Genomic DNA, 14,016 nt, shown 5'->3' with positions numbered 1-14,016 from the left:
AGAGGGGCGCGTGACCGGGGGATCATCCAGGACTCCCACCACTGGTTCACTGGAAACCCGCTGATGGGGGAAAGCTTCCGTGCATGGGGACCCCATAAACCCAGGGCCTCGGGAGGCCAGAGAAAAGAACTGATTTGAATCCAGATCGGCTCACAAGAATAGCAGCCCCTCCCTCCCAGCCAAGCTACTGGGCGCCGCCATCTTGCCCAAGGCAGAGAGCTCAGAACGTGTAGCTCTCGACCCCCATCTAGTGGCAACAGGCTGTAACTGCAACCGAATTCTACCACCATGCAAAAAAACCACTCCTCTACCATCCAGCAATTTATAACAGCCCCAGACCAGAGGGAAAACAATAAAAACACAGAATTAAGTCCTGAGGACTTGGAATTAGGTAAACTAAGTGATAATGAGTTCAGAGCAGCTATAATCAAAAAACTCAATGAGGTAGAGAGAAAGATAGAGAAACAAGCCGAGTTCTGGAGTTACTTCACAAAAGAGATTGAAATCATAAAGAAGAATCAAACAGAATTACTAGAGATGAAAAACACAATGGACCAGATAAAACAGAATACCCATTCAGATTCCCTGAATGCCCATGTAGACACCATAGAAGAGCAAATTAACATAATTGAAGATAGACAGGCTGAATGGCTCCAGACAGAGGAAGAAAGAGAACTAAGAATTAAAAAAAGAGGAAAATCTCCGAGAGATAGTGGATTCAATGAGGAGTAAGAACTTAAGGATCATAGGAATTCTCGAGAACGTGGAAAAGGAAAATGGAGCAGAAAGTGTGCTTAATGAAATTATTGAAGAGAACTTCCCAAATCTAGGGATTGGCGGAGAAATGTGTGTAGAGGAAGCTTTCAGATCTCCTAGATTTGTCAATGTAAAAAGACCTACTGCAAGGCACATAGTAGTAAAATTGGCAAGAAGAAAAGATAAAGAAAGAATACTCAGGGAAGTAAGAAAAAAGAAGAGAATAACCTATAAAGGAGCCCCTATCAGATTGTCAGTGGATTTCTCTACAGAAACCTTACAAGCTAGGAGAGAATGGAGTGACATATTCAAAGCTTTAAAAGATAAAAATCTTCAGCCAAGAATACTCTATCCAGCAAGAATTTCCTTCAGATATGAGGTAGAAATTAAATCTTTTCCAGACAAACTAAAGTTAAGGGTAACTAAGAGCCCTCCATTACAAGAAATCCTCAAGAAGGCTCTCATACCTGAACAAAGAATAAAAGGAGAAAAGGGTCACAATCCACAGACTAGGGAGACTGATGGATAGAACCAGAATAGGATAGCAAATATTCAACTATAGCATTAGGTAAAGGTAAGGAAACTACCAAAGCAAGGACAATCTTATCACTCTAACTACAAATTCATAACACGAGTTGGAATAAGAAATGAAAATAATTATTTAGGAGTGGAAGAGCAAAGGGTCTAAATCAGTATTGGCCAAGTAAGTAAGAGACCACCAGAGAATAGACTATATTATACATGAGATTCTAAATGCAAACTTCAGGGTAGACACTAAAATAAAATACCAAACAGAGTCACAAATCATAAATAAGGAAAAATCTAAGAAACCCAGCATAAGAAATTGCAGTATTAAATGGGTAGGCTAAAGCACACAGGAAAAGAAATGCAGGAAAAGAAGATAATGAGCGACAGATTGACAGCATTAAGTCCACATGCATCAATAATCACTCTCAATGTAAACGGATTGAACTCTCCAATAAAAAGACAGAGTGGCAAAATGGATTAAAGAACAAGAGCCAACAATTTGTTGCCTCCAGGAAACACACCTCACCCCCAAGGACAAACACAGGCTCATGGTGAAGGGGTGGAGGAAAATACTTCAAGCTAATAGCAGGAAAAAAAGGGCAGGTGTTGCAATTCTTATATCAGACCAAGTGGATTTCAAAATAAGACAGGTAAAGAGAGACACACAGGGACAATATATCGTGATCAAAGGGACACTTCATCAAGAAGAAATAATGCTTATAACTATCTATGCACCCAACACAGGAGCACCAAGATTCATAAAGCAACTATTAACAGACCTAAAGGAAGATGTTAAAAACAACACAATAATAGTAGGGGACCTCAACACCCCACTCACATCAATGGACAGATCATCCAGACAGAAAATCAACAAGGAAATAGTGGAGCTAAATGAAAAACTAAAACAATTGGACTTACTAGACATATATAGATCACTTCACCCTAAAAGAGCTGATTACACATTCTTCTCAAGTGCACATGGAACATTCCCAAGGATAGACCTTATGTTGGGAAACAAGGCAAGCCTCTACAAATTAAAAAAAATTGAAATAATAACAAGCATCTTCTCCGATCATAGTGCTATAAGGCTAGAAATTAATTACAAGAAAAAAAGCTGAGAAAGGCACAAAGATGTGGAGACTAAACAACACACTACTGAACAAGCAATGGATCATTGAAGAAATTGAAGAAGAAATCAAAAAATACCTGGAAACAAATGAAAATGGTAGCATGCCATACCAACTCATATGGGATAAAGCAAAAGCTGTATTAAGAGGAAAATTCATCGCAATACAGGTACATCTTAACAAACAAGAAAAATCCCAAATAAGCAATCTTAAACTACACCTAACTGAACTAGAGAAAAAAGAACAAATAAAGCCCAAAGACAGCAGAAGGAGAGAAATAATAAAAATCAGAGCAGAAATAAATACTATTGAAACAAAAAAGGCAGTAGAAAGGATCAATGAAACAAAGAGCTGGTCTTTTGAGAAGATAAATAAAATTGACAAACCACTAGCCAGACTTACAAAGAAAAAAAGGGAGAAAGCTCAAATAAACAAAATCAGAAATGAAAGAGAAGAAATAACAACAGACTCTGCAGAAATACAATGGATTATAAGAGAATACTACGAAAAACTATATGCCAACAGAATGGATAACCTAGAGGAAATGGATAAATTCTTGGACTCCTACAATCTCCCAAAGCTCACTCAAGAAGAGGCAGACAATTTGAACAGACCAATCACATGGAAAGAGATTGAAACAGCAATCAAAAACATCCCAAAGAATAAAACCCCAGGACCAGATGGCTTTCCTGGGGAATTCTACCAAACTTTCAGAGAGGATTTAATACCTATCCTTTTCAAGCTATTCCAAAAAATTAGGGAAGATGGAACACTTCCTAACACATTCTATGAGGCCAACATCACGCTGATACCAAAACCTGACAAGGACACCACGAAAAAAGAGAACTACAGGCCAATATCACTGATGAACATAGACGCAAAAATTCTAAACAAAATTTTGGCAACCAGAATTCAGCAATTCATCAAAAGGATCATACATCATGATCAGGTGGGATTCATACCAGGGACACAGGGATGGTTCAACATCCGCAAATCAATCAACGTGATACACCACATCAACAAACTGAGGAATAAAAACTACATGATCATCTCAATAGATGCAGAGAAGGCACTTGACAAGATCCAACAGCCATTTATGATAAAAACTCTGAACAAAATGGGCATAGAAGGAAACTACCTCAACATAATAAAGGCCATATATGACAAACCCATAGCCAACATCATACTCAATGGGCAAAAACTGAACGCCATCCCCCTGAAAACAGGAACGAGACAAGGATGCCCTCTATCACCACTCTTATTTAACATAGTACTGGAGGTCCTGGCCAGAGCAATTAGGCAAGAAAAAGGAATAAAAGGAATCCAAATAGGGAGGGAAGAAGTGAAACTCTCGCTGTTTGCAGACGACATGATCTTATATATAGAAAACACCAAAGAATCCATTGGAAAACTCTTAGAAGTAATCAACAACTACAGCAAAGTTGCAGGGTATAAAATCAATTTGCATAAATCAGTAGCATTTCTATACTCCAATAACGAACTAACAGAAAAAGAACTCAAGAACACAATACCATTCACAATCACAACAAAAAGAATAAAATACCTTGGGGTAAATTTAACTAAGGAAGTGAAGGACCTATATAATGAAAATTACAAGTCCTTTCTGAGAGAATTGGATGACGACATAAGGAGATGGAAAGACATTCTATGTACATGGATTGGAAGAATAAACATAGTTAAAATGTCCGTTCTACCTAAAGCAATCTACAGATTCAATGCCATCCCAATCAGAATCCCAATGACATTCTTTACAGAATTAGAACAAAGAATCCTAAAATTCATATGGGGCAACAAAAGACCCCGAATTGCTAAAGCAATCCTGAGAAAAAAGAACAAAACGGGAGGCATCACAATCCCTGACTTCAAAACATACTACAAAGCTACAGTAATCAAAACAGCATGGTACTGGTACAAAAACAGGTGCACAGATCAATGGAACAGAATTGAAAGCCCAGAAATAAAACCACACATCTATGGACAGCTTATCTTTGACAAAGGAGCTGAAGGGCATACAATGGGGAAAAGAAAGTCTTTTCAACAAATGGTGCTGGGAAAACTGGAAAGCCACATGTAAAAGAATGAAAATTGACCATTCTTTTTCACCATTCACCAAAATAAACTCAAAATGGATCAAAGATCTAAAGGTGAGACCTGAAACCATAAGGCTTCTGGAAGAAAACATAGGCAGTACACTCTTTGACATCAGTATTAAAAGGATCTTTTCGGACACCATGCCTTCTCAGAGAAGGGAAACAATAGAAAGAATAAACAAATGGGACTTCATCAGATTAAAGAGCTTCTTCAAGGCAAATGAAAACAGGATTGAAACAAAAAAACAACCCACTAACTGGGAAAAAATATTTGCAAGTCATATATCTGACAAAGGCTTAATATCCATAATATATAAAGAACTCTCACAACTCAACAACAAAAAATCAAACAACCTGATCAAAAAATGGGCTGGAGACATGAACAGACGTTTCTCCAAAGAAGATATACGGATGGCCAATAGGCACATGAAAAGATGCTCATCATCGCTGATCATCAGGGAAATGCAAATCAAAACTACACTAAGATATCACCTTACACCCATTAGAATGTCAAAAATATCTAAAACTAATAGTAACAAATGTTGGAGAGGTTGTGGAGAAAAAGGAACCCTCATACACTGCTGGTGGAAATGCAGACTGGTGCAGCCACTATGGAAAACAGTATGGAGATTCCTCAAAAAATTAAAAATAGAACTACCATACGATCCGGCCATCCCACTACTGGATATTTATCCAGAGAGCTTGAAGTCAGCAATCCGAAAAGTCCTATGCACCCCAATGTTCACTGCAGCATTATTTACAATAGCCAAGACATGGAAGCAACCTAAGTGCCCATGAACAGACGAATGGATAAAGAAGATGTGGTACATATATACAATGGAATACTACTCAGCTGCAAAACAGAACAAAATCATTCCATTTGCAATAACATGGATGGACCTTGAGGGAATTATGTTAAGTGAAATAAGCCAGCTAGAGAAGCATAATCCGTGTATGACTCCACTCATATGAGGAATTTAAAAATGTGGACTAAGAACAGTTTAGTGGATACCAGGGGAAAGGTGGGGTCGGGGGTGGGCACAAAGGGTGAAGTGGTGCACCTACAACACGAATGACAAACGTTAATGTACAACTGAAATTTCACAAGATTGTAACCTATCATTAACTCAATAAAAAAAATAAAATAAAAAAAAGATGTAGTATATATACACACATATACTACTCAGCCTTAAAAAAAGATGAAATCCTGCCATTTACGACAACATGGATGGACCTTGAGAGCGTTATGCTAAGTGAAATAAGTCAGATAGAGAAAGATAAATACCATATGATTTCACTCATGTGGAAGATAAAAACAACAGCAACAGTAAACAAACACATAGATGCAGAGAATACATTGGTGATTACCAAAGGGGAAGTGGGGGGAGGAATAAAATGGTACATTTGTATGGTGATGGATGGTGATTAGACTTTGGATGGTGAACATGAGGTAGCCTACACAGAAATCAAAATATAAAGTTCTACACCTGAAATTTATATAATGTTGTAAACTAATGTTACCTCAATAAAAATTAAAAAAAAAAAAAAAAAAGAGCACAGCCCTGGGTTTTTGCTGGGAGAAGGAGCTTCCTTTGATCAGGATTGCATTTTCCCAGCACTTCCCGGTCCATGTGACTCTTCCAATGGAGATTTCCCCGTGGGAAGTTGTTTTCTTCAAGTCTGAAAAACAATCTTTACTCAATAGTTCTTTAATTCAATTTACAGTGAAGTTAGTAGTTTAGAAAAAAACATTTTGTTAGCTTGTTTATCAATAAGACAAGTTGTCCCGGCCTCTGTTGGTGAAACAGAGAGAAGTAACAACAGCTGAGGGCCCAGGCAGGGCAGATGGCATGAAAAACCAGACCAGGCTCTCTTCCTCTGAGGCACTGTGGGGGTTTTGAGTTACCCAAGGTGGGGATCTGACCCCCCCACCCATCCACGTCTTCCTAGTAACAATTGCGCAACTATAGGATTTCCTTGGCTCTACAAACACGGGCGTTTCCCCCACTGTTGCTTTGAACGCTGCACTCTAATGTAATAGGAGATCCTAATTTGAACAGCAGAGATTGATTTTACTGTTGTTGCAAAAGGATGGGAGGTAAGTGATCGCCCAATGCCTGGACCCTTTAATGAGCCGGCATCTCAGCTTTCTGGAGGGTGTCAACTGCCACCAGGAAAGCACAGAGATGGAACTACTTTTACAAAAGAAAAAGGGAGGAACTTGCCTTTCATCCGACCATTTAGCTGTTATTTTAAACCAAAGCTTACTCTTACTGTAGGCTTGTGTTCCTAATTATAAAGGCCAATCCCCTTACGTCAAGCTCACAGAGCAGTGCCGTCCGGGGGAGGACTGGACTCGGACTCAGAGCCCACGTCAGGCAGGCCGGTGGACTCAGCCTGGAGGTGGACTTTCAGCTTTTTCATTTTAGTTTTGAGATTTTTGTTTTGGGGGGTGGGGTCACTTCTCTTTGTCTTCAATGTCATAATTGTACAATATGCACATTATTTCCTTTCTCCTACTCCTCAGTGCATGGCATTGTCTTCAGACCCCTTAGTGTGTGCATGATGACTTTCAACTGCCACTTACCTGTATTTGTGTGCCTGAGGACTTTGTTTTCCTGGAATGAAGGATGAAGAATTAGGGAATCAACATGTGTCCCCTACTCCCAGCCCTCTAATGATGACTCTCGGGAGTTGATATATAAATACCCTAATTCCCTTGCCGCTTGTGTGGATTATTCAGAAGCATACATTTTACCCCATCTCCAGAGTTTCTCTGTGGGATTAAACTTCAGATAGTTGCTCTCCGTGGCAGCTGGTTTAATAACACGTCTTATGTTGGCTGCTTTCCTTCCCTGCATCACTTTCCACTTCTCTACCTATGTTCCCTGTACCTCCCATATACACCACTTGCGCTAAAATCCTTTTCTTAGAGCCTGCTTTTGGGAGGACCTAAATTAAGATACCCTCAAATCCACTTTGAAGGATAAAGTCGGGAGAGGGGGGCAAAATTGGAGCTCTGAGTTCTCCAGAGAATTGCCCTTACTCTGCATGTGGTAGGACCCATTGTATTGTAAGAACCTGAGTTTAGTTACATTATGGATTATAGGTCTTTTGTGGCCTGGTTGGATGCCCAACACTGTGTATGAGATATTTTGATGGCAGATCTGTTTCAAATTCCAAATAACCCACTTCCAGATTAATCTAATGCCCACACTTAGCTACCTGTATTATTTCAACAATGTTTTTGAAAAAAATCTTTACTTTTTCAAGAGCATCAGAATTAATGTGGAATATGAACAAGATTAGAAACCATGGTCATATTGAGACAGGTAAAAAAATTAAAATGATTGCTTTTAAGAAATAAACTGATGGGGCCTGCCTGGTGGCATAATGGCTAAGTGTGTGCATTCCACTTTGGTGGCCTGGGGTTCACAGGTCCTGGGCACGGACATACACACTGCTCATCAAGCCATGCTGTGGTGGTGTCCCACATACAAAATAGAGGAAGATTGGCACAGATTTTAGCTCAGGGATGATCTTCCTCAAGCAAAAAGAGGAACATTGGTAACAGATGTTAGCTCAGGGCCAATCTTCCTCATCAAAAAAAGAAAAAAGGGAAAAAATAGAAAGAATGTGACAGTTTCCAGATTAACTGCAACAGAACTCTGATTAGAATTTCCAGATAATTTTTTCTCTTCTCCTATTTTATTTCTTCACTCCAAAATCATTTATTGAGTGCCCACTGTGAACCATGTACTAGCCTGAGCTCTGTGAGTGTAAGAATGAAAGACATAATCCCTGTTCTTGTGAACCCGTGGTCTAATAGGTAAGCTGACAAGTAGACAATTACAATAAGGGTGAAGTAAGTGCTGGGGCAGAGAGAGAAGCGCAAATGCTCCAAGAGTGCAGAGCAAGCGTTTGTGTCCCAGAGAAGGCGATGTTGGAACTAAATCCTAAGGAGGTGGAGAATTATCTAGGCAAAGGGCCCTTCTGACTGAGGGAAGCAGGGGTGCAAAGACACAGAGGCAATGCAAACTATTGATTGTCTCCCCGTGTCTGTCGTCCCTTACTTTGTTTTAGAATTAAACCTTCCAAGTTTTAGCTGAGCAGCTAGAGACTACATTTCCCAGCCTAGTGTTAGGACTACTTTTGGCTCATGAGATATGAGCAAAAGTGATATGGGTTGCCAGTCTCTTTCTGGAATTTAGATGAGAAAGAAACATCTGTCTACTATGAATCACAATAGATATGTATATTTTATAGCAGCTTAACTATGACTAATATAGTAGGTTCGGGGAGCTGCAAATACTATAGTTCAGTATGGCTGGAGTGCAGTGGGAGAGGAGAGTGGTGATGTAGATGGCCAGAAAAATGAAACAGGGGCCAGATCCTGAAAGGTCCTACGTGCCATGCTGGGGTGGTTGGATTGTCGTCCCGAAGCCTATGGAAACCCTTTGAAAGATCCTTGAGCTTGCTTGAGCTCGCAGCTGACTATGATTTTTCTTTCTGAGATAACAATTGTATAGAATTTAAGAATCTCAGATAAGTTTTTAGTGTTGCTCACCTTGCTGTTTAGTTTGGTCTCCCACAGAACCCATCTGGTTACTTACAGTTGTTTACTGGCCGATGAGGAGCACACAGTTTTCTGGAGCCAGTATGTGGGGAAAGTAGGGCAGGAGGGGGACAGGGAGAGACCAGGTGAGATGGCTCTTGGGTAACCCTTCCCTTTTGCTGCTAACATTTTCCTCAGAGTGTTTCCAACTTCTGAAAGTTCCAGTGCTGGCAATTCTGCCCGGGGTTCTGGGAAAATGGCAGCAGGCCTGGTGTGCTGGACTAGTATAATCTAAGCCTGTGTGGGAAAGGGCCAGCAATGGCATTAGGCCCCGGTCATCTTCCTCACTGTTTCAGCTCTGTGAGGGTTCCCCTGTGCTCCAGAGGGGTTCCAGTGGCTGCTGCCAGTACAAATGGACTCTATCATATTTCCCTTGTCAATCCAAACTGGAGATGCTCAGAAGGAACTTTATTTAAAAAAACAAAAATGCCTGGGAAAAACCAAAAATATAAAAAAGAAAATACAAAATCCTACGAAAACGTGAGCTTACAAGGAATGGATTTCTTAACCTAAGATAATTTCTTTTCCACAGGTTTTCTGGTTGGCCTGGTTGTAGATCACCAGAGCTGCATCCTTCCCTTTCCTCCTCATGGCCTCGCCCGAAAGGAAAGTTTTCTGTTTGCACTTCAGCACGGTTGATCTGGGCAGCTCTGGAGGAGCTCAGGGCTGTGAGTGGGATAGCCCTCCAGGAGGCTGAAGTTGAGGAAAATCACAATTAATATTCCTTTTACTTAGGGTTGTCCCTTATCAGAGCTGACCAATAGTGGGACTGAAACTTCCCACCTGGAAATAATATAAAATCAGTAAAAGCTGATTCTAGAGGTCACATTTTAGCGCCCAAAGGTTCAGGAGTGGTGGACTGGGATTTGCATCATTGTACATGCTGAAAAAAAATACAAGTATTTTAGTTTTTAATTTTGGTAAAATACACATAATATAAAATTTACCGTCTTAATCATTTTTAAATGTATAGTTGAGTAGTGTTAAGTGTATTCACATTGTTATGTAACCAATCTCCAGAACTTTTTCATCTTGCAAAACTGAAACTATGCCAGTTAAATAACAACTCCTCAGTGAAATATATATTATATAAAATATATAATATGTTAAAATAATAAATAATAATAAATATATATATATATTTTTACCTGAAATATTTTTTTCCCATCCTCTTCACTTGGCCACTTCATTTTTCAGGTCTTAATTTTGATGGTCTGTTTTTCCAGGAAGACTTCCATGATTGTTGGCACCTGGTATATCCTCTTTTGTAGGACTTGTTATATTGGACTGTAACTGTATGTTTAATTTAGCCTGTAAGCTCCTCAATGACTGGCTGGGGTCTTATTTATTATTGTCTCCTCAGAGCTCAATACAGTGTCTGGATAAGGAGGTGCTGTGCAAGTATTTGTTGAATTGAAAACAATCTTTAAGATGACCAAGACTAATATAGATCCAAATGAAGTCAGTAGGGATGAATTTCAGACAACCACTTCTACACAAGATGTGTGACTGTCTGAATGAATTCCCCAAATTTTCTTTTTTTTTTTTTGGCTGCAGCAGATTTGCCCCGAGCTAATATCTGTGCCAAACTTCCTCTCTTTTGTACGTGGGATGCTGCCACATCATGGCCACTAACGAGTGGTGTAGGTCTGTGCCCGGGAACTGAACCTGGCCGCCAAAGTGGAACGTGCCAAACTTAACCACTAAGCCACAGGGCTGGTCCTCCCAAACCTTTTTGATCCACTTGCACTTGTGTTGAAGGGGAGGCACAGGAAAACAAAAAGTTCTCAGAATGACCCTGCTTTCAGGAAACGGAATTATAGGAACACGTGTATTTGTGGGGGAAGGAAAGTAGGAGTAGGAATTAGGAGGCCTGAGCTGAAGCCTTGACTTCTCTACTAATTATCTTTACGATCTTAGACAATTTATGCAATCTCTCTGAATGAAAGTTTTCTCATCTATAAAATGTAGATAGAATAAAACCTGCCCACCTTCTGTCACAGAGCTCTTGTGAAGATATGAAAATGCTTTATGATCTGTACAATACTGTACAGGCACTAATTATTAGAACCATAATATTACAGTGAGAGTTGTTGCTTAGGGAAGGGCAAGCAAGTTCCCTGAGGCAGACTCCAGAGACCCCCAGCTGAATTTCTCGGAGAAGTTTTCTTGAGGGGCTGAGCTGGGGCTTTAGAACGTGATTCCCTCAAAGAGAATGGTCAGCTTCTTTTTTCCAGACTGTATTGCTTGGCCTTCAGAGAGAGAGAGTGGTAGACACAATAAAAAGGGCTGTTGTGTAGAATCGGGATTTAGGGAAAGCAAGACTGGAGGTAAGGAGACAAATGCTGCGATGAGGTTGGGGGACATGGCTGAGACTATCTTTCATGCAGGTGAACCCAGGCAGGTTTGTTTCTTGGACACCTTTCCCAGGTTGGTATCTTGCTCCAAATGAGCCCCCGTTTAAAGTATAGTTGTAGCTTGAAACAGTTTTAAGAAGTCTCACAAGAAGATTAAATAAAAAGAAGAGTCTTCCCATCCGCCTGGCTTCTCTGCAGTTTCCAGACTGCTTCTCCTTTGTTAAAAGCGCTATCCACTTAAGGGGTAACATGCAGTTGCTCTAACTGTAAATTTAGACTTGGAAAAGTTAAAAGCTGTGCAACCTGATCTGAATAGAAATGTGGTCACAAAGCGTAAAGAAAGTCAATGAAAACAGGATTTTAATATTTTAGAAGCCATTTCCTCTGCTGCATTGGAAATTCAAATAGAACAGCACGGGGGCATGGGAATTGGAAGCAGAATATGAAACCTACCAGAACAGAAAAGAGAAACAGATACGCCTAGTTTCACTGACCATTATAAATAAAGAATCATTTGTTAATGAACAGCTCAAATATGGGAAACCCTCTTTTCCCATTTTAATTTCAAGAAATAAAAAGCAAACTTACTTAAGAATGCAGGTGAAGTTTTGGAATTGAGCAATTTTGGCCTACCTATTGTGCTGTTCAATGTTTATGTATTAAAACATGTTCTTGGACGACGTCTGGAGCCTTTGGTTATTTCAAATCACTTTCACGTCTACATCTGTTTCCCATTATAAATCTCCTCAGATTTGATTATTTTTTCCTATTGCTCACTTTCTCATTGAAAAAAAATAATATATTTATTTAATTTTACTTCCCCAATCCTTTTTTTTTTCTCTTTAGAGATGTGTATAAAATGTGGCTACTACCCAGAAACACCAAATGGAGAGGAGTGATTCTTAATGCTAAAAGATCAGTAAAATCACTTTTCCTTTGATTCAGAAAATAGGGCTGTCAGTTTGATAGGTGAAAATATATATTTGAAATCTGACAAAATGCCAACATATGACATCAAATTGTAGGCCAGGAACACTCCTGCCGAGTGGATCCTCCAGTGACACGTTAGGAATGCATTTGCTGGGACAGGATTCCACACAACACAGATCCCTCAACATGATTAATTGCCTGATGTGTCTGCTTTGTGCTTTGAACTTGAAAATCCCAATGTAAAGACAAAGTATATCATGACAGGGATGGTGGTGAGGATGCTAATGACAGGATGATAGATAATAACCATAGTGAAATGTGACTTTAAGCACTTTAACAGAACTCAACATTTTTTTTCTTCTTTTTGACACAAGGAAATAGTGTTTGAATCCATGCAGGAATTCACTAGGTTTGCGTCCAATATGGCATATTGCTTTGCTCCCATTCATAATGATTTTCAGCTTTTCACACGCAGTACATGAATTATTGTTTCCCAGCTCTACGTCTGTTTCCCTATCTCTTTGGCTGCCATTAACAACTAAAGAAAAGAATCTATAAAACTATATAGCCTATAGTTACCTCTAAGCAGATTTAATTGGCTACACCTCGAAAGGAGTTCCTTCTCTTGAATATATTGTGCAACCAAATGCTTTGCACCCCTCCCCCTGACTTCCAATCAATTTAGGGCCTAAGGCTGGTGTAATCCATTGTTGACAGATATGTTTAATGAACCTGGCTTTGAGCATTCATAGCTGAGGGACTGCGGATTAGGTTTTATCTTATTTCACATCTTGATTAATAATCTGGGAGGAGGCTTCAACATGCTAATGGAATGAAATTTGCAATGTGAAGGAAGCTGGGAGACACTGCAAAGAGAGAGGGCAGCTTAGAAAGGCCAGTGTGGGGAGGGCAGGTGGGGAGGCCTTGCATGGGCTGGCCCTTTAGCACTACTCTGCAGAGAGGCCCTCTATGGAGGACGGGTGTGGAGAGAGCCAGAGGGCCAGACCCTTTCCTGGGGTTGTCACGCTGGATCTGAAGGGCTGCAGCTTGCGTGGCTGCCCAGCACAGAGCTCTTTTGCAATGTGTTACTCACTGCTAGTTCATGCCAAATTTGGGAAAATAATAAGAAACATAGGCTTTCCACATTAAGGAGGAAACCAGAATGTAGCAGTGCTCAAAGAGACCCGGAGGCAGCACTTCCTTATGGGGTGGGCTGTTGGGAAGTGTTTCATGAACAGGCTTCACCGTGCACACACATGGAAACCTCTTGCTTTGGCCACCTGAATTAATTCCCCTTACCTTTCAAACTGCTTCTAGACCTGTTCCTCTGCTGGAGGAGAAATGCAACCTAAATCTTCCTCCAATTGTAAGCACTTTCCAATGATCTGAAAAGCTGGATCTCTGTATTAGGAAAATCTTACTTGATGTTCTCTCTGGTCCATGAACCCATTTTCACTGAATTAGCAGAGTCTGGGCACTCTGACTTGCCTTCCTTTGGGGATATAAATGCTTTTCTCATGTTAATTAAACATGGAGGCCATTAGACCGAGGTGGCTCTAACGCCCTGGTGGCCTATCTAAGCAAACCAAAAT

Source organism: Equus przewalskii, chromosome 4 (assembly GCF_037783145.1).
Source record: "Equus przewalskii isolate Varuska chromosome 4, EquPr2, whole genome shotgun sequence".
In the NCBI taxonomy this organism is placed as follows: Eukaryota; Metazoa; Chordata; class Mammalia; order Perissodactyla; family Equidae; genus Equus; species Equus przewalskii.
This window is presented reverse-complemented; position numbering follows the sequence as displayed.